Genomic DNA, 20,514 nt, shown 5'->3' with positions numbered 1-20,514 from the left:
TTGAAAACCACTGTGTTAAATGGATACTCTTTTATAGGACAATTTGAATTGTTTCTCACGGTTAACTACTTTATTTATTTTTCAGTGTACTTATACTGAGTGTAAGTAAATGCCAGTTATATGCCAGGGGCTGGGAAACAGTTAAATAAGATATCGGCCCTCCATTTATAACTCACAGCCTGGTTGTGGAAGTGGACATTTAAAAGTAATCACAGTGCTGTGTAATGGAAGAATGAAGAGTGCTGTGGGCGCTGCTTTGTAGGAGGGTGTTGGAGCAGCCATGAAAAACTTCAGGGAGGAGGGTGTATTGGAAGCTCAAAAGAGGGAAAAGCATGTCTGACAGAGGAACAGCAAATCCCAAGACAAGGAGCCATAAAAGGGGAATAATATTAGGGGGAACATGAGCAGTTAAGTTTAGGAAGTGAAACGGAGATAAGGCTGCAGATCCGATGGTGAGGCCTGAGAATTCCTTTGGAGTTCAGCTTTTATCATGCGCATGGGTCTCTTAATGCTCAGCATTTAATAGGGGCGTTTTGATAAAAGCCTGAAAGAAATCTTGTGATTTTATTAGTAGTTTAGAACGTAGAATGTACATTTAACTCCACAGGTGATATTTACTAACAAGTATAACTGGAATCTTTAAATTATGTAACATGGTAACGATTTTATTTTACCCCACCCTGATAATCTTACTTCTCAGCAGAGATATTAAGATATAAGATTAAAACTCAAGTTGCTGTTTTAGAGGTTTGTTTGAAATGGTCTCCATGCTTTGAAATTATATTGCGTTCCTTTAACATTATGTTTTTAGATGACCTTCTCATTTTAACTGTTGTAATTTTCTTCTGAATATTGTCCTTTAAATGGCATTTTCGAAAGAAGAAACAGATAATGTGCTTATAATCAATTATAATTCAGAGTCTTTGAACATCACCAATAAGGTACCTGGGTACTTTACAGAGAATTTACTTTCTGGTTCTCCTCTTCCTCCTCCTCTTACTAAAGGGTGTCTGTCTCTCTGAGGCTTGAAAGGGTCTGAGGAAAAAATTGAGGTAGCTCTAATATGTATATAGTGACTATTTTGCTTAATAGTCTTTTGAAGAGACATGTGAATTTAAAAGTGCTTGATGGCTAGAAAGATGATCAACATTTAGTACTTTCAACAGTTTGTAAAGTTTGTTGCAATTTCATTCTTAAGGAACTCACTGTGATTTAACATTAGTATATTCAATTTACCTTTACTGGTGTAGTATATCAATAATATGGTTAAAGAAAAGATAGATTTAATCTAGAATTGTAGAAATAGGAGGTTTCTTTTAGGGTCAACAGGTCTATCTGTCTGATTAAAAAAATGAGGAAGTAGAAACAGAGAGATTCAGTGATTTATCTAAGGCAACACAGTTAGTAGATATCAAAACAGTCTACAGCCAATGTTTTCAAACTCCCAATCCATTTTCCTTTTCCTGGCACCCCGTTGCCCTTTTCCCCCACTTCTCAACTGGTATAGTTAGTACTATGCTACTAACTGAGGAAGATATGGGGAAAATATGAGACCCAGCTTGTGGGGAGGGGGCGTGTCTCTGAGGGGAACTTCAAGCAACTTACATGATTAAGTGCCAAGTAAATGACATAGACAATGAAGGCTATAAATAGTTCAGAGGAGGAAAGATTAGAAAGGAAACTTTGTAAGTGGGGAGTCTCCTTGGAGAAAGGAGTATGAAATGGGGTTTTGAAGAATGTGTGTCATTAGGAGAGGGAAAGTTTTATTCTAGGAAGGAGTTACAGTGTGAGCAAAGACTCAGAGGTGGGAATGAGTGCATTCTTCCTGCGTGGCCTCCTTCCTTTGCATATCAGCCTTTCAGTAAACAAATATTTGTAACACTTGCTATGTGCTAGATACTGGGAATACATTGGTGAATAGGACACAGTTCCTACCCTTAAGTAGCTTAAAACCAAGTGACTTTTAGAGAGAAAGAGATGTTTAGAGTAGAAAGAAATTGGGAGAAATTTGCAGAGATAGTGTGACACTTCATTCTGGAGAAAATCTTGTCTAGCTCAGCCCTGTCCCATGCAAATGAGTCACATACACGTCTAAAGTTTCTAGTAGCCACATTAAAAAAAAAACTGAAAAAAGGTGAAATTAATTTTTAAAATATATTTTCTTTGACCTAATATATCTAAAATATTTTAACATGTAATCAATATAAAAATTATTAGTGAGATATTTTGCATTCTTTTATGTACTAAGTCTTTGAAAGCTGGTGTGTATTTTGCACTCACAGCACATCTCAATTGGACTAATTATATTTCAGCTGTTTAACAGCCTTATGTAGCTAGTAGCTACTGTATTGGGTAATGCAGGTCTGGTTGAATACATATATAATTTTTTAACTTTTTATTTAGAATGAATTTCAAACTTACATAAAGTTACAAGAATAAAATTATACAAGGAACATCAGTATACTCTTTATCCAGATTTATGTATTAACATTTTATCCTATTTGTTTTATCATTTGCTCACTTTTTTTTTCCCCCTTTCCCTTCCTCTTCCCTTTTCCTCTGTGGTGCTGGTGGTGGTCTTCTTCCTCCTCCTCCTCCTCCTTTTTTTTTTCCTCTCTCTATCTCTCTCTCTCTCTGTATTGTTTTTTTTTCCTGAATCATTTCGAGATTAGTTATGGCCCTTCACCCCTGAATACTTAAGTGAAGAATAGGGATTTTTTTTTTTTTTTTTTACATAAACTCAGTATAGTTGTCAACTACATAAATTTAAATTGATTCAATTTACTATCCTAATTCTTGTTTTGTCAGTTGATCTTATAATGTCCTTTGTAGCATTTCCCCCTTTCCATTATAGGATCCAGTGAGGGTTAGATATTATATTTAGTTGTCATATTGCTTTAGCCTCTTTTATTATGGAACATTTCCACAGCATTTCATTTATGACATTTGTGAGGAAAGTGGATCCCCTCCTGCTTTTTCTTCTCCTAGAATGTTTCTCATGTTGTGATTGTTTTATTGTGATTAGATTGGGATTATGCATTCTTGGCCATACTGTTTCCTTCTCAGGTTATCACATCTGGAGACCCATGATGTTTTTCTGTCTTTCATAGGTGATGTTCATTTTAATCACCTTGTGAAAGGTCAAGATGTAGTCCAGTTCTTTTGACTGGATAATAATTACTTTTTCTTCCTTTGCATCTAATAGGCAGATACTCGTACTTACCATATAAGTATCGTGGTCCTTATCAAAATTTTCCTAGATTTAGCATCCACTGTTGATTTGTACCTGATGTAGTGTCCACCACAATGAAGCAAAATGGCGATTTTCCCACTCCAGCGTTCTCTCCACATTTACCATTTGATCCTTGGCTTCCCCTCCCTCCCTTCCTAGCTCTCTTCCACCCTAGTCCAAGCTCCTTCCCCTAGCAATTCCCTTTCCTCTCAAGTCCCTCCCTCCTTTCTTCCCTCCCTCCCTCTCTTCCTCCCTTTTTTATTGGTATGGATTCATAATTTCAATTTTTTTTCGTGGTTTATAATGCATCACTGTACTTCATTCTTTTGGTGCTCAAACTGTCCCAGATTTGAACAGTGGTAGCCCCTTTAAGATGGCTCCTGGCTCCTTTTGACATGCCCCTGTCAATTTTTTTTTTGAGCTCTTCCTTACTTTCTGACATAACAAGGCATTCCAGGCTCATCCTTTATCTACCCTTTCCCAGCGCTGAAAATAGCCATTTCTCTGAGGAGCCCTTTTCCTTTTAGTGGGGAATGGTATTAGAGATCAAGATCTTGGGTGGCCTTCCTTCTTGTTTCTTTCAGTAGACAAATCTAACTGAACTTTTGAACTTTATTCTGTAGATATTAGGAAATCAGTAAGATTTTATTAAGCAGTGAAATATATTTAGTATGTAGGGGAGGAAAAATTTTCCTGTACTCTCTTTGCGTCTTTGGCTGGGTGCAAGAATTAAACTGACATTAGGCAAATTGACAGGAGAAAATGCATACAAATTTTATTAAAATTTTGCATGTATATGGGGGCATTCACAAGAGAATGAAGACCGAGAAAAATGACCAGAGCAGAAAGTGTTTCACCTTTTAGATAAAGAAAGAATATATTGGTGAAGAATTGACAAGACAAAGGGGTTTGGGCTGAGGGTAGTAAATGGTTAAGAAGTACAGTGAGTGGTACCTTGGTTTTCGAATGTAATCTGCTCCAGAAGTCCGTTCGAGTTCTGAAACGTTCGAAAACCGAGGTACTACTGTAACTAGGAAGATACGGGTGAGTTAAACAAGGATTTGTATTGCCTTCTTGGCCCCAAATTCTCTGTCTCTGGTGATAAGGATGCCTTCTACCCTGCTGGTACAGGGAGGGTTCCTTTCACGTGGGAGTTTTACCTCCTGCTTTCAGGAAGAAAAAGGAGGGTCTGAGTGTCATTTTTGTACATACTATTTGTTAAGTGCCTTTAATTAAAAATAATCAACATGCCAAAGTAGCATATTTTGCGCTGACATATTCTGGTTTCCTTCAGGCACATGGTAGGAGTTAATAGTGATATTTGTTGAAATGAGTATCAAAAGGAATGTTTTGGAAAGAATTAATTTGCCAGTGTTTCATGTGATGTATTAAAACCATAGGAGAGTATAGGCAGAGATCCGATGGGAGTGATTTTAATATTTTAGGCATAAGTAAATATGATTTGCATTAGGGTGATGGCTATGTGAGTATAAAAAAAAGTGATGAATAGGGAAGACCTTGGACATGTCTATTCCCCAAATATCTATTATGGGCTTACTATGTGCTATGGACACATGGTTGAGTAAAACAGACGTGAACCCGCTAGTAGCTTAGTGTCCAGGTAAGGACAGAGGAACTGTTCAAAGAATCCCATAACTGTATAGTCACATCCTTGGGTGAGTATTAGGAAAGAAAAGCACAGGGACCCCCAAGAGCACATAGCAAGAGGGTCCTGATCTAAACTACGATGCCAGGGAAGGCTTCCCAAATTAGTCACACATTTAAATTTGATGAAATTATTACTCATTTATTGAAGTGAATTTTAGAACGTGAGATTAATTTTCTCTGTGTAAATTTGTTTTAAGTGTGTTAAGAACAAAGAAGAGATTATCAGCGCTAGAACTAAGTTTTATCCTCTAATCCTGGTGGTCGTCTTCTTGATTGACTTGGAAACAATATAATTAGTGATTAAGAACGAACCCTGGAGCCACACTACCTGGGGTGGTATCCACACCCCACTTACAACCTGAGTAGCTTTGGGCAAGTTATGTCTTCTCTGTGTCTCATTAAAATGGTCATGATATGTACTAGTACCCTTCTCATAGGGTTGTTGTGAGGACTAAATGAATTAACACATGTAGTTACAACAGTTACAACCGGGCACACAGTAAGTTCTCTTTAAATGTTAGCTGCTGCTGATGTTGGTGTTTTATTATTATGATATACTCCAAATTTCTTCAAGGAACACTTTTCTTATCATTCCCTTTATCTTTTTTTTTTTTAAATCTCCTTGTGCGTGTGCATGTGTGTGTGTGTGGTGTTGTGTGTGTTTGTGTGGCTGTGTAGACATTCATCATACCATTGAACATTTATTCTGTGCTAATTACTGTGCTGGGTTTAGGGTATTAAAAAAACCTCGAGTATTAATGGGAGGGACAGATACTTAAATAATTACAAAGCAATGTGATAAGTGTGAATAGATACACAGAGGAAGTTTGTGAGTACAAAAGAAAAAGTAAGTAATTCTGTGGCAGGAGGGTGAGGGAGAACGGGGATGGAAACAGAATGGACGTTGGTGAAGTCCTTGCAGAGGCTGGACATGACTCAGGCCGGAGGAACAGGGGACAGAAGGGAGCCGGACCCGGTCATGCAAGCGCCTGAAGCCGCCTCGCAAGGCAGCGGGGAATTGTGAGCATTTGTGCGTGTGCACCGGGATGATTGTTAGAGATGAGACTGCAAAGGGTTTGGGACTTTATGTTATAGACAACAAGGAGCCATGGCAAGTTTTTAAATGATCAAATTTGTAATAAGGAAAACCCTTAAATATATTTTTCCCAGGTAATCTTTATAAAAATAGTAAATCAGGTGAATCACTCTTCTGTCTAAAGTCCGTTGGGGACTAGTCAGTGCCCATAGGAAATATCCAGATTCTTGACCTGGCACACAGCCCCGTAATGCTCTGGTCCCTTTAACACCATTGCAGGCTCATCTCCACAAACCTCTGTACATCTACTGGCCTTGCTATCCTCACCAGTTGTGTTTCCCACAACTTACCCTGTTCTCTCATCCTGTCATACCTCCTTAGAAGCTCTTTGCTCTGCTCAGAATGTCCTACAATCACTTGCCCACAGCGCTCAGTTCAGGTGACACTAGAAGTTGTTTGCTTGCTTTTTTTTCTTTTTCTTCCTTCTTCCAAAGCGGCCCATTACTAATTAAGAGAATGGCCTTTTGGAATTAGACCATCATTTAAGCGCTGGGCTTCTCCATTAATGAGGGTGAGATCTTATGCAAAATTTCAAGCTCTCTGGGACCCAGTTAATTTATTAGTAAATTAAAGATAATATGTACCTCACAGTGTGGTGCCAGGATTATATGATGTTCATGAAGCACTCACCGCAGTGTCCGGCATTCAGCACACATTTAGCATACGGGAAATGATACCACATAGCTCTAGAAAATTTATTACGTTGTTTTTGTAACTTGTTTACTGGAATTCTTCCCTACTAGACTGAGCTTCCTTAGAGTGGGTATTTTGTTTTCTTTCTAAGTGTATAGGACTTAATGTAGTGCTTAATGCTTAGTGGCTTTCAGTAATAAATGTATGTTGACTACTCAGTGGCTGTGTAGACAGGATGGCTCCGTTAAGGGAGAGACCAGCTAGAGAGTAATAACCTTTTAGTTCCTAAAATTGTTGCACATTAAAATCATTTGGAATCCTAAAATCAATCAATCAATCAATCAATCAATCAATCAATCAATCAGATTCCCAAATCCCTCCATTGAATCGGAATTTTTGGATCTCTACTTACCAGTCCAGGGGAGGATGAAATCTTGAATTTAGGCAGTGTCTTTGGGAATAGAGAATAGACTGATTTTTCAAGAAAGTTAAGAGATAAAATTGAAGATTTGTTCACTTGGGAGTTGTTTTGGGTAGCTGAGAGGATGGTAGAACCAACCAAGGTAAAGAACAGAGGAGGAAGAACAGGTTTGGGGAGAAGACGAGTGTGAACTAGAGGCGTGGGCATCCCAGTGAAGACGTTCACTAGGCAAGTGGAAGCGTAGGCTTAGCACTCAGGAGACGAGTGGAGGCGAGTGTTAGATGTGTGTGAATATTCACGAGAGACGTCCAGTCAAAGAAGGACCGCAAAGTGTCCACTGAATAGAACAGTTAGATCATACATAGTTCAGTTTCAGGAGAGTCATAGGGAGAAATGATTGGCTGGGAAGTAAGGAAATAAATTAAAAACATATAAAAAATAAACAAATGTAGCACAGACTACTTGTCCAAGAAATATGGAGGAGAGGAATGTAATCTCCCATCCTTGGACAACATTCTAACAAATGCTTTTTATTTTCAAGGATCACAAATTTTCTCAAATCAGTTTAAGTTGAAATGGGGATTTTTTTGTGAGGTTTCAAAGTGATCGAAGAATAAGATTTGCTGTGCAGTTGGGTCTCTAGAGAGTAGGATGTAACGTGTTGGAGGCAGCTCTTCTCTCTGTCCCACACTCTCTCATGGACCACTGGCATCTTGTCTCTGCATCTCTGCATCCGTCCTCCCTGCTGCTGCTTACTCAGTATGCTCAAGACCTCGAATTGCCATCTGACCACATAATTCTACTTGCTTGTTATCTACTTTTACATAACCAACTGACCCAATGTCTCAATTCCCAAATCCTAAGAGAAAAATCTAAAATGTCCTCCTCATCTTTTCTTGTCAGGTCATGCGTTGGTCTCTGGCTGACCAATAGAATTGCTTCCTGTGGGTCAGGTGTCCATTGCTGGTTTAGTCACCTGAGACTGAGAGTGGAGTTGGGGTCGTATGATACTGAGGATTCCTTCTTCTAGGAGTCATGGCACCACGAAACACATCTTTTACAGATCATTTTAGAAATACGAGATTCGACAATTAAGTTCGCGAACCCATCCTAGAAAAAGTGCAACACATCTCATTGCTGAATATAACTACGGTCACCTTTGAAGTACTCCCCTTGGGAAAATATGCACCGATGCCAGCGGCCTAGTCCACCCTTCGAAGCAATTTTGGAACTGTTTTTCTGGAATGGCCATCAGAGCTGTTGTATTACCCCTGATGTCCTGAATGTCATCAAAATGTCTTCCTTTCAATATTTCGGGTAAAGAAAGAAGTCATGGGGGCCAGATCAGGTGAGTAGGGAGGGTGTCCCAATACAGTTATTTGTTTACTGGCTAAAAATCCCCTCACAGACAGTGCCGTGTGAGCTGGTGCATTGTTCTGATGCAAGAGCCATGAATTGTTGGTGAAAAGTTCAGGTCGTCTAACTTTTTCACACAGCCTTTGCAGCACTTCCAAATAGTAAACTGTTTGTCCAGTTGGTACAAATTCATAATGAATAATCCCTCTGATATCAAAAAAGGTTAGCAACATCATTGCAAAAAGGTCTCAAACTTAATTGTCTGACCTCATAAGCTTTGTTACGGCTCTGAAATAGTGACAATAATTCTGATTACGTTTATTAGGTTCTAGGAATAAACAGTCCATCAGGTTAGCTCAAAAATTGGATAGTGGTGGATGCACTTGCCAATAAGAAAGATGGAATTTCATGGCAATTCAAAACCAAAAGTTTAATATGGGTCTCAACCTCTGAGACTTTGTATTGAAAGGCATTGAAGCACCCAGGCAGTGCTGTGTAGGACCTCCGTGACAGGCCTGCACAGGTTTTCACTCTAGGAAAAGGCTCAGTGATTCTTTACGTATTTGTGTCTCTTGTATCTATATACTTTTGCTTCTGCTATCTACTAATTTTCTTCTCCTCTGTTTTAGTTTGTTTCTTCATAGCTTCTGCATACTCAGACTCTGTGGTCTTTTGAAACTTTGGCTGGCTTATAACTTTGGTGTGCTCAAGTCGCTCATGTACTCTTACTTTACCTCAGGATCAATCACTGTATGTCTGTTTAGTGCCAGTTTGTGCAGCTAATTAATCACTTCTCTTCATAGTTTGCAATTTAAAGGCCTAAGCATGGGGACTCAGCAGTAGTTTATTCTTGACATTGTTTTTTTGTTGTTGTTTTATTTTTAATTTTTTTTCTATGGGACCTTCTTATTGGCTGCTAGCAATCTTGTGAATGGCTGCTATTGAGTCCAGGTGATCACATCTGGTCAGCTGGAAATAGACATGTGGTCATGTAACCTGGCTATCTTGGACCGTGTTCTCAACATGGGCAGGGTAACTTGCGTTAGGATGGATCCGTGCCCGTTGCATGCACTGTGATTGACTTACATATTTATTACAATAACATGAATCACTTAGTTGTATCTCCATCTGTTTAAGTGTTATATGGGCCATAGTAGTAGATGAAATTTAATAAAACCACATTATTTTCCTCATCTCAGTTTTAATATCAGACTGTGGTTAAATTTTATATAGTATGCTAATGTGAAAGTTTTTCCAGAGATTCAGTGATACTTTATTTGGACTTTATTAACTAAGTAATATTTGGAAAATATATTCCAATCTTTATATGGTGCTATGCCAAAATGCATTGTTGTATAAATGGATTAAGCAGTAAATCATACTGAGTTAGATCTCTGATAAGGAAGTATGAATTTATTTTGTTCTGTAAGATGTTTATTTTTTTAATGTAACTTATATCTGTTTTCAACTTTAAATATTTTAAGCAATGATCTAGTTTTAAAATAAGATCCTTAATAAAATAATGTATTTCTGGTTATGAAAATAAATCATGTACATCATGCAAATATGAAAAGTTTAGAAAAGGAGAATTGAGAAGAAGCATAGGACTGCAGCATGGTGGATGGTTTTACATTAAGTGCACAAGTTTTGAAGTCAGGTGGAATTCCAGTTCTGTCCGTCACTACATTCGCGATCATAGCTAACAACTTATTTAGCTTCTTTAGCCTTATTTTTTCCCCTTGGCTAAATGGGAATAATCCCTTTGACTTTATTCAAAGGATTTTTGTGAGGTTTAAATGATAGAATATAAATAAAGTGCTTGCTGTTGTGCCTGCCTTAGAGATTGCATGTTAGCTATTCTTTTTATAGGTTTTTTTAATTAAAAAATATAGCTAACATACAATATTATATTAATTTCAGGTGTACGCAATAGTTACTCAACACTTACATGCCTAAAGAAGTGATCACCATAGTAAGTCCAGCAACCATCTGACACTGCACCACGATATCACAATATTACTGACTGTATTCCCCATGCTGTACATTACATCCCCAACACCAATTTGGTTTATACCTGGAAATTTGAACCTCTTATTCGCCTTTGCCTTCCCCCCCTTTTAATTTTTCAGTTAGAGTTGACATTCAATATTATTTTATATTAGTTTCAGATATACAGCATAGTGGTTAGACATTTATATAATTTAAGACGTGATCCCCCCGACTAGTCTGGTACTCACTGGGTACTATACATAGTTATTACCATATTATTAGGTTGGAGCAAAAGTAATTGCGGTTTTTGCAATTATTTTTAACCCTTTAAACGGTAATTACTTTTGCACCAACCTAATATTAACTATATTCCCTGTGCTTTACTTTATATCCCTATGACTATTTTGTAACTACCAATTTGTACTTCTTAATTCTTTCACCTTTTTCACCTTGCCCCCCAACCCCCTCCCATCTATCATCCCAATAAATCTAGTACCCATCTGACACCATACATAGTTATAATATTATTGACTGTATTCCTTATGATATACCCTACATCCCCATAACTACTTTCTGACAATCAATTTGTACTTCTTAATCCCTTCCCCTTTGTTTTCACCCACATCCCCCAACCCCCCTCCCATCTGGCTACTATCGAAATGTTTTCTGTATCTATGAATTTGTTTCTATTTTGTTTATTTTGTTCTTTAGATTTCACATATAAGTGTAATCACATTGCATCTGTCTTTCTCTGTCTGACACTCCACTCAGCACAGTACCGTCCAGGTCCATCCATACTGCAGACGGCAAGAACCCATTCCCTTCCATGGCTGAGCAATATTCCATTATATATGTACCACCTCCTCTATCCATTTTTCCACTGACAAGCACTCAGGCTCCCTGCACATCTTGGCCATTGCAAACAATGTTACGGTGAGCACATGGACATACACATGCCTCGAAGTCGCATTTTGGATAAATACCCTGCAGTGGGATTACTGGGTCCTTCCTTGTCTCTTGTTGTACTTTTTTTTAAAGTCTATTTTGTTTGGTATAACTATTGCTACCCCAGATTTTTTTTTTTTTTCCGTTTTCCATTTTCATGAAATATCTTTCTCTGTCCCTTTGCTTTTTGTCTGTGTGTGTCTTCAATCTGAAGTGAGTCTCTTGTAGGCAGCATATGTAAGGGTTTTGTTTTCTTATCCATTCAGCCCTCTGATGTCTTTTGATTGGAGCATTTAATCCATTTACATTGAAAGTAATCATTGATAGATATGTAGTTATTGTCATTTTATGATTCATAACTTTGATTTTTTTTTTTTTTTTTTTTTTTTTTTTTTTTTTTTGTGGTCTTAAGTCCCTCTAAGATTCCTTGTAATACTGGTTTGGTGGTGATGAACTGCTTTAGCTTCTTCTTGTCTAGGAAGCTCTTTATCTGTTCTTTGATTTTAAATGATAGCCTTACTGGGTAGAGTACCATTGATTGTTAGGTCCTTGTTTTTCATTAATTTGAATATTTCATGCCAATTCCTTCTGGCCTGCAAAGTTTCTGGTGAGAAATCAGCTGTCAATTTCATGGGAGTCCCTTTATAAGTTACTATAAGTTGGTTTTCTCTTGATGCTTTTAGCATTCCATCTTTGTCTTTAATCTTTGCTGTTTTAATTATAATGTATCTTTGTGTGGGCCTCTTTGGGTTGATCTTGTTTGGGACTCACTGCACTTCCTGGACTTGTATGTCTATTTTCTTTATGAGCTTAGGAAAGTTTTCAGTCATTATTTTTTCAAATAGGTTCTTGATCCCTTGCCTCTCTCTTCTTCTGGTACCCCTATGATGTAAATGTTGTTACACTTGATGTTGTCCCAGAGATATCTGAAACTATCCTCATTTCTTTTGGATTGTTTTTTCTGTTCTGATTGGGTGTTTTCTGATACCTTGTCTTCACTGATTTGATCCTCTGCTTCTTCTAGTCTGCTGGTGATTCCTTCTAGTGCATTCTTTATTTCAGTTATTTTATTCTTCACTGTTTCTTTTTTATGGTTTCTATGTCTCTTTTTATGCTTGCTATCTCTTTGGTGTAGTTCTCACTAAGTTCCTGGAGCATCCTTATAACCAGTGTTTTGAACTCAGTGTCTGGAAGATTGCTTGTCTCCATTTTGTTTAGTTCTTTTTCTGGAGTTTTCTCCTGTTCTTTCATTTGGGATGCATTTCTTTGTTTCCTCATTTTGGCTGCCTCTCTGTGTTGGTTTTTATGCATTAAGTAGATCTGCTATGTCTCCCAGTCTTCTCCAGGTGTCCTTATATAGTAGGTGCTCTGTGGGTCCCTGGAACTGTCTCCCTGGTTACCTGCTCCGGGATTGTCCCTTGTGTGGGTTGTGTGTGCCCTCCTGTTACAGTGCCATGATTGCTATTGGCATGATTAGAGCCATGATTGCTATTGGCACATCAGTGGGTGGTATTGACCCTCAGGCTGATCGGCTGTGGGGTTTGGTCACACCCACAGCTTATGGGCGGCTGTGTGTGTGGGGGCTTACCCACTGAATGGCATTCACCCCAGTGGGTTTTGGAGCCTGTTGAGACCACCTTTTGGAAAACTTGTTGCTTGTGGGGCTAATTGGGCAGTGCTCTGCTGTCCTCTGAAGCCAATCTCCAAGTATGTTGGTTCTGGAGCCTCTTGGGAGGGGCTCCAGCGTAGGCCTAAGTCACCCACTGCCTGTGACTGGCCTGGGACTACCTGGTAGGAGCTACAAAGCGATCAACGGTTGTTTGCTGCCTGTGCTAACCCTGGAGGCATGTGGGACAGACCATTCTGTGAACTGAGGACGTGTGACAACAGTACCAGGTCTGGGGTAGTTCCTCAAAAAGCCGGGACAACCCAAGGCCTGCTGCCACCTGCTGGCTCCCTTAAGGTTCAGCCATTGATAAAGCCTCGTGTGGTTTGCAAGTTGGGTGAAGTAGGATCTCAGGGAGAATGGGGACAGTTGTGGTCACCAGGTTAATATAGATTCTGTTTTGATGCCAGTGCTGAGCCTGGAGCTACTTAGCAAAAGTCTCAGAGCACGCTGAGGTCAGTCACTGCCCATCCGGGGCCAGTGAACTCCAATAGTTTTCCAAGAAAGAATGCAGTGCAGGTGGGCTGGCTGCTTGCTGAGAGTGGATCTGGCATTGGGGAAGTTGGGTGGGGTGGGGTTTCAGCAGAGTCAGTAGGGTGGAGCAGCAGAGCTCACCAGACCAATTCAGATTCAGATTTGGCCATTGGTGTAGGGGTGGGATTCACACAGGAAGTATGGCACCCATCTGCTGGCTGCACAGGAGAAGCACGTCACACCAGGAAAATAGTGACTCTTCTCCAGCCCTCATCCGAAAGCCACACATGTTAGTCTGACCCCTGTATGCCTCCAACACCACCCAAGTCACTATCCCTTGGCCAGAGTCCAGGGTGAGTACCTGTAAATGAGTGAGTCTGTGTGTGGGCCCTTTAAGAGGATGTCTGGGTTTCCCACAGCCTTCCGTCCGAGCCAGATGGTTATAATCACCAGTGTTTTTTTCACAGCCAGATGTTGTGGTGGCTACTCTTTCTGGCACCAGTAGTCCGGTCTGGGGAGCCTGGTGTGGGTCCCCACTTCTCTGGGTGGATCCTCTGCATCTGAGATACCCCCCTGATTCTCCACCACCATATGGAGGTTCGGGGCCAGCTCGTTTAACATCTCTGCCCCTCCTACCAGTCTTGACGTAGTTTCTTCATTATATCCTTAGTCATAAAACTTCTGTTCAGCTAGACTTCAGATGGTTCTGCACGTTGATTGTTCTTAAATTTAGTTGTAATTTTAATGGAAGGAATCAGGCACAGTGTTTATCTACTCCACCATCCTGGATATTTCTGACCATGTGAGCTATTATTGTTGTTAATAGGAAGATAGAATGTTTCATTTAGCAGACTACCAACTGACATTTCCTTAATTAGTATAAAACTGAAGTTTCTTATGTGCATGATTTCTAAAATGCAAATGATCTAGGGGAAGTTGATGTTCTGTGCTTTTCAATAAGATTCATGCCTCAGGGTTGTTTTGGTTTTATGTTTTTGAGTATGAAGGCATCAGAGTAAGTCGAGAAATCACTGAATTTGGAATCAGAAGGCCTGAGTTCAGGTTCTACCTCTGCTACCATTGTGATCTTAGGGATATCCTTGAGCTTCTCTTGGCTTGACTTTCTTTAATCTGCACAATGAGGGCATCACCTAGGGATTTCTAAAGTGCTATTCAGGGTAAAAGTGTTTGTTGAAAGTAAAGGAAGTGCCAGGATTTTGAGTCTGCTGATCATTTGCAACTTCAAAGTAGCATTTTAGGTGTGTTATACAACTCTTGATACCTTTTACCCCATTTTCTAGCATCTTTGCTGGGGAGAAACAGTGTCTTCAGTAAGCAAGGATTCAGTGATGAAATTTGATAAGTCATGTAAAATGACTATCACAGCACCTGGCACATAGTAGGCTCTAGAAGATAGTAGGTCTCCTTCTCTACTGAGACCTCCCCCACCCAATGTGTAGCCCTTTATGGGTATTTCAGAGCAAGTAAGGTACATTTATTGTAGTGGGTGCTTTGGTGTGCACCTAGATCCCCTTCAGGATGGAGAAGTGTTCCCTCAGCTGCCTGCAGTCATGGCTGCCAAAGGCTCATAACTTCTCTGGGAGTTGCCTTTATAGAAGGAAGTTGCCTCATCCAAGAGTATGTCCCCTTCCTAGAAGCAGGCTGCCCTTGATCACTGGTTGATGTTCAGGATACAGGGAATCATCATCCCCTTGCTAGGGACTTCTGTGAAGGGCCTTTCCAGCTTCAGGACTCGCAGCAGGATTAGCTGAGGTGCTGTTGCAACTGTGTTACTGATAATACTGTTCAGTTTCTCCCTGCTGGTCTTACTGCCTCTGCGCCCGCACAGGTGTTCTGAGAGCACTTCTCAATAAACCTGCTTGCAGAGTTCAGAGTCTCCGGGTCTGTTTCCTTGGGAACCTGAATTTGGACTCATCTGCTGTTTGGATAGTTTTTCTCAGGGATTTTTGCATCATAAAAGATGATTATATTCAAGATGGATTTTAATTTTATGAATGTTGTGTTCTACTTCTTTGAAACTAGTAATCTGCATATCTTTTATAACAGGAATCCATGGCCAATAGGTTAGAATTTCTGTTAGATTCTAAAATGCTGAGTGATAGGTCTTCAAGCAAAACTGAAATCCTATTTGGTGGGATTTTGAACATGGCCCACAGATGCTCACTCAGGAAATTTTATTATCAGCGTCTTTCTCAGTTCCCTCAAGTGATTTTCAGATTTATAGGATAAAAAATGGCTCTTCTCAAAACTAGACCATGAACCATTATTTTGGTATATTTTTGTGTCTGTCTATTCATATTTATTTAATCAAAGCATCAGTTACTCTAAACTTGTTTAAAATATGTAGATCAATTTTAATTACATATTAGATATTTAAAAATATGTTAGGTATTTAAAAACTTATTTTTTTTTACTTGAGTTAATTGTATGATGTCTATAAATCCAATTTCATTTCTAGTAACATCTATAATTAGTTTTAATGGTCTTAGTCTCTTACTGACTTGGCTGCTTTTTTTTTTTTACCCCTGACTTGGCTGCTTTTGAGAGAAAATAACTTTCGTGTAACTGTTAATAACCATGCCACTAAGTTTTAGAGTTTTCAAAGTGTTAATGAGAAAGCTAAGCATATATAGAGATTGGAAAAATATTAGCGCTCAAATGAAACATGGATAAGAATTTTGGAGCTAGAAGGACCCATGATCTTGTCCTGTCCCTGCAATTTATCAATGGAGAGGTTGAATTTAGAGAAATTAAGTGTCTTGATGGATACCAGAGAGATGACCAAAAAACATTTTTTATATAAGATTCTTTCTAGGTTATTGAATTGGGACCTGAGAAACCTAAGTTTAATTGCAGCTCTATTTGATAGGACAATTATACTTTCTAGGGCTTAGTTTCTTCATCTATGAAGTTAAACATTTGTAAAATAATTTCTGAGATGTTTTTCAGCTTTTAAATTTTGATTCTAGGTCTTTTTGGGGAGAGGTACACTTAATAATAAGTGTCTACTATTTAGTAGTGTATCTACCAAATGCCAGGTGCTCATTTAAACATTTAACATGTATTATTTCATTTAATCCGCACAACAATTCTGTGAGGCTGACATTAGTTCCTTTTTACAAATGGTGACTAGGGGTTTCGAGTGGTTAAGTAAATTTACAGAATGGGTAAGCTGGAAGTTGAATACAGGTCTGTGTGACTCCAACTTCTAAATTCTGAATCACTGTACCTAGATTTAGGTCGTTTTTTTGTTTCTGGGACATTTGACAGGCCCTGCTGAAAATAGGAGCCAATTGCATTTAGCTAGGTACATGCTTCTAACCCCCTTCTCTGGCATAGTGTAGTACAGTGTGTCAGCAGATTAGGCAGGAAAGACTTAGAAAGCAGAAGTATGTGCTGGTGCATGAGAAATTTTGCAGCCGACTAGAATCAGATGCAACAGGGGCATAGCTTCTTAGAGGCCACTTTGAAAGACAAATGGAATAGGGGTTGCACTCAATTTAGCATTAATAATTTAACAACATAGGTGACTGCATTTGCTTGCTCATTAAAGTTGTAGATGGCTCCAGGTTAAGTGGAATTGCTCACATTTCAGAAAATAGGAATTGTTCTCAGCTGAAAGTTTAGATAAATGAGCTAGTATTAAATGTATATTTGTAAAGAAGCTTACTATTGTACATGGTTTTATGGTAGAAAAGCATCTGTGGAGATATATGGTTCCATAAGTTTTCTAGGTCAAGGTCATATTGTAAAAGTCTGAGTAATGACTTCAGGATTTGATATTGATCAGGCTATATTCAGTTTTAAGAAGAAGGTGGAGAAATGAGAAGGAACTCCAAGGACCAAAAAAGCAATTAGCAAAAATAAAGTATGAGACAAGATTAAAAGTGTGAAAGTTATAATGGAGATTGGAATGAAGAGTATTCGTGACTGTTTTCAAGGTTGAAGATTTAAAGCAACCAGGAAAGGATTTGAGACAAATTTTATATAAAGTTTGAGGCTGACAGTTAGTAGTTAGGATTAGGAGTACAGAAGGTATAAAATGAAAAGTACACAGTCCCTTCTCCAATAAATATTTCTAATAGTTTCTTGTGAGTTTTTCCACAATTTTTTGATACTGTATCCATTAACGTACAAATATGATCATTCTTCATGTAAGTTTGAATTTTTTTCACTTAATATAGTTTGGAGATCTTTTAGAATCAACAGTTTTAGAACTACCTCTTAGTGTTTATTTTTAATAACTACATTATATTCTGTTGTATAGATTATAAAAATTTAACTAGTCTCCTATTGAAGGACATTTAGCTTGTTTCCAGTTTTGCTATTATAAATAATACTGCAGTGAACATGCTTGTACATATACATATAGGTGGTACTTTTGTAAGTTTGTCCACTGGGTATCTCCTAGCAGTGAGTCCCAGAATATGTACATTTTTTGTATTTAGTTACACTCCCACTAACAATGTGAGTGCTGGTTTTCCAACACTCTTTTCACCAATGACTGTTGTCAAAGAATAAAAACATCTTGATTTTACTCAAATACCCTGAAAACCAGATTGGCAGTTTGTCATTTAGTCTTCCAGTTTCTTTTAACTTAAAAACTTAAGAAAAAGGTGGAAAATAGAGTGATGTAAATCTTGGAGTAGTTACATTAATCATTTTTTAATGTATAAAAGCTATTATTGTGTGTTAGTTAAATTCAGGTGGACACTTTTATTGTGTCCTTACTAGAAATTGTGGTGACTACCTCTCTCTCTCTCTCTCTCTCTGTATTTATAATATATATGCATACATATATAAGAGCAAACAAAACATGAGTTCAAATTTAAGATGATAAAATGGTTTTTACTTTTTGGATTTGATTTTGTTATACTGAATTTCTTGGAACATTAACATAATTACTTTCTCTAAAAATATACATAAAATAGCTTTAAAATAGCAATATTAAAATTACTGTTAATAAGATTACAGAATGAATTTTACTACTTTTTAAAAATTTTTTTTAGCAGTTTTGTTTTCCTTATTTTGTATCTGACTAAGGCTATGTAGTCAAAACGTTGTGTTCTTAAATCACTTGGAATATTTATTTTCTCTGTCTATACCACCAACGTGAGATTCAGTTAGGTTTTCAAAAAAAAAAAAAATTAAATTGTGGTAACAAAATTTACCATTTTTACCACTTTAAAATATACAATTTAGTGGCCTTAAGTCCATTTATATTGTGCCACCATCACAACTATGTTTTTCCAGAATATTTTCATCATCCTAAACTGAAACTCTGTACAACTAAACAATAACTCACAATTCCTCCTATCCCTTAGCCTCTATTCTACATTCTGTCTCAGAATTTGATTCTTCTAGATACCTCATATAGGTGGAGTTATACATATTGGTCCTTCTGTGTCTGGCTTATTTCACTTAGTATAATGCTTCTTAGGTTTATCCATATTGCAGCATGTTTTAGAATTTCCTTCCTTTTAAAGGCTGAACAATATTCCACTATATGTATGTATACATTTTGTTTATCCATTTACCCATCTTGGACATTTGGGTTGTTCTCATCTTTTAGCTATTGTGGATAATGCTGCTATGAAAACTGGTGTACAAATATCTATTCACATTGTTAGATTTTAACTGAGGTTCTTAATAAATGAGGATTATTATTAAGTAGGTTAGAGAACACAGAGGAAAAGCAAACTTTTCCCCTAGGATGGTAAAAAGTTGAGCTAAATGAAGGGTTTGATTTTGGATATGATTAATTTCAACTGCTTTGGGAAGTCAAGAAGGGAGCATTTGGAAATGTGGGGTAAAGTTACAGGGTGCTAAAGTAGGTCTCTCTTTTATAGTCTGGGGGAGAGATAATGGCACCTTGAGCTAAGGTGATGGCAAAGGAGAGGGAGAGAGGCTAGGTTCAGAATTTATGTCGCGATTGAGTTAACTTAGTGTTTGATATAAAGGTTAAGGAAGAGAGAAGTTTGGAGTGAAGGTTAAGGAAAAGAGGGAAGACTTTGGATTTAGGCAGGGTGGGTGTGTGGTGTTCCTATAATTCGCGATTGAGAATGCAGAAGGACTTCAGGTTTTGTGAGAAAAGATAATGAATTTGGTTTTGAATAAGCTGACTTTGGGGTGCTCTCAAGGCAGTCAAGTAGATATATTTAGCAGGACAGAAAATTATGAATTTGAAGGTTAGCAGAGATCTGGATTAGATTTAGAGTTTTATTATTGTCAGCATTGGGGGTAATTCAAATTAAGAGACTGAATGAGATCATCTAGAGAGTATATGATAAGCTAAGAGGTCAGACATGAAAGCTCCCTGGGAAGCCCTGGGCTGCTTTCCATGAAATTAAAAAAAAAATTGTCCTATAAAATAGTACTTGTCATTTCCAAATATACCTTCTCACTTTATCTGTACGTGGTAAGTAAAATCTTAGCTCTTCATAGTAGAAAAAGGATAGTGAGGGCCTTAAGAAATCTTTGGTTATCCAAGGATCAGGTAAAAGCACCCTTCTCAAGGTCTGCATATAGTAGATGACTTTTCAAACTTTTTGAACTTGTGAAAATCTTCCTAATTGTTTTTTATGGTGGACTGAGGAGGAAATAGAGTAACAAAATCAATGCTGAAAGTCTCAATTTATAAGAAATTCTTATAGATGTCTTATAAATCCCCAAGGTTTTGAGGTTGTATGTCATTTAATTTCTGATATTTGTATTCTTTCCAGTTTCAGAAATAATTTTGGTAAATATAAATATTTATATTTAGTATCCTACAACCATGTTGTTGTTTTTTTCCCAAAGAATTTTGCAAAAGCAAAAAATTATTTTTCGTTAACTCACCTTTTTCTGGGAATTAATTCATTATTAACTCAACTTTGGCTGGGTTGCTTTGTTTGCTATCTAGTTTCAGCTAGAGTAGTATGGGTTATGTGTTTGCTTATTAAGCATTTTTTTATGGCTTTTCTATGGGCAGAGACTGTTCTAGTTATCATTTTAGTCAGTTTTAGTGCTTTGAA

General features: G+C 37.9%; 1 protein-coding gene across 8 annotated transcripts in view; it reads left to right on the top strand.

Annotated features, from left to right (window-relative positions):
- Positions 1–20,514, top strand: part of EEA1 (early endosome antigen 1) — a 114,384-nt gene that overhangs the window by 2,192 nt on the left and 91,678 nt on the right. For 4 of the 8 annotated variants that reach the window (XM_074325284.2, XM_074325287.2, XM_074325286.2 and 1 more), the window contains exon 2: positions 7,954–8,398. The exons of the other annotated variants lie outside the window; for them this stretch is intronic. The gene's annotated coding sequence lies outside the window, so the exon portion shown is untranslated. The remainder of the gene's footprint in view (positions 1–7,953; positions 8,399–20,514) is intronic. 8 annotated transcript variants of the gene reach the window in all.

Source organism: Rhinolophus sinicus, chromosome 1 (genome assembly GCF_057876585.1).
Source record: "Rhinolophus sinicus isolate RSI-liver-muscle chromosome 1, RSI-T2T, whole genome shotgun sequence".
Taxonomy (NCBI): domain Eukaryota; kingdom Metazoa; phylum Chordata; class Mammalia; order Chiroptera; family Rhinolophidae; genus Rhinolophus; species Rhinolophus sinicus.
Note: the sequence above shows the minus strand (reverse complement) of the source record. Positions and strands in the feature narration are given on the sequence as shown.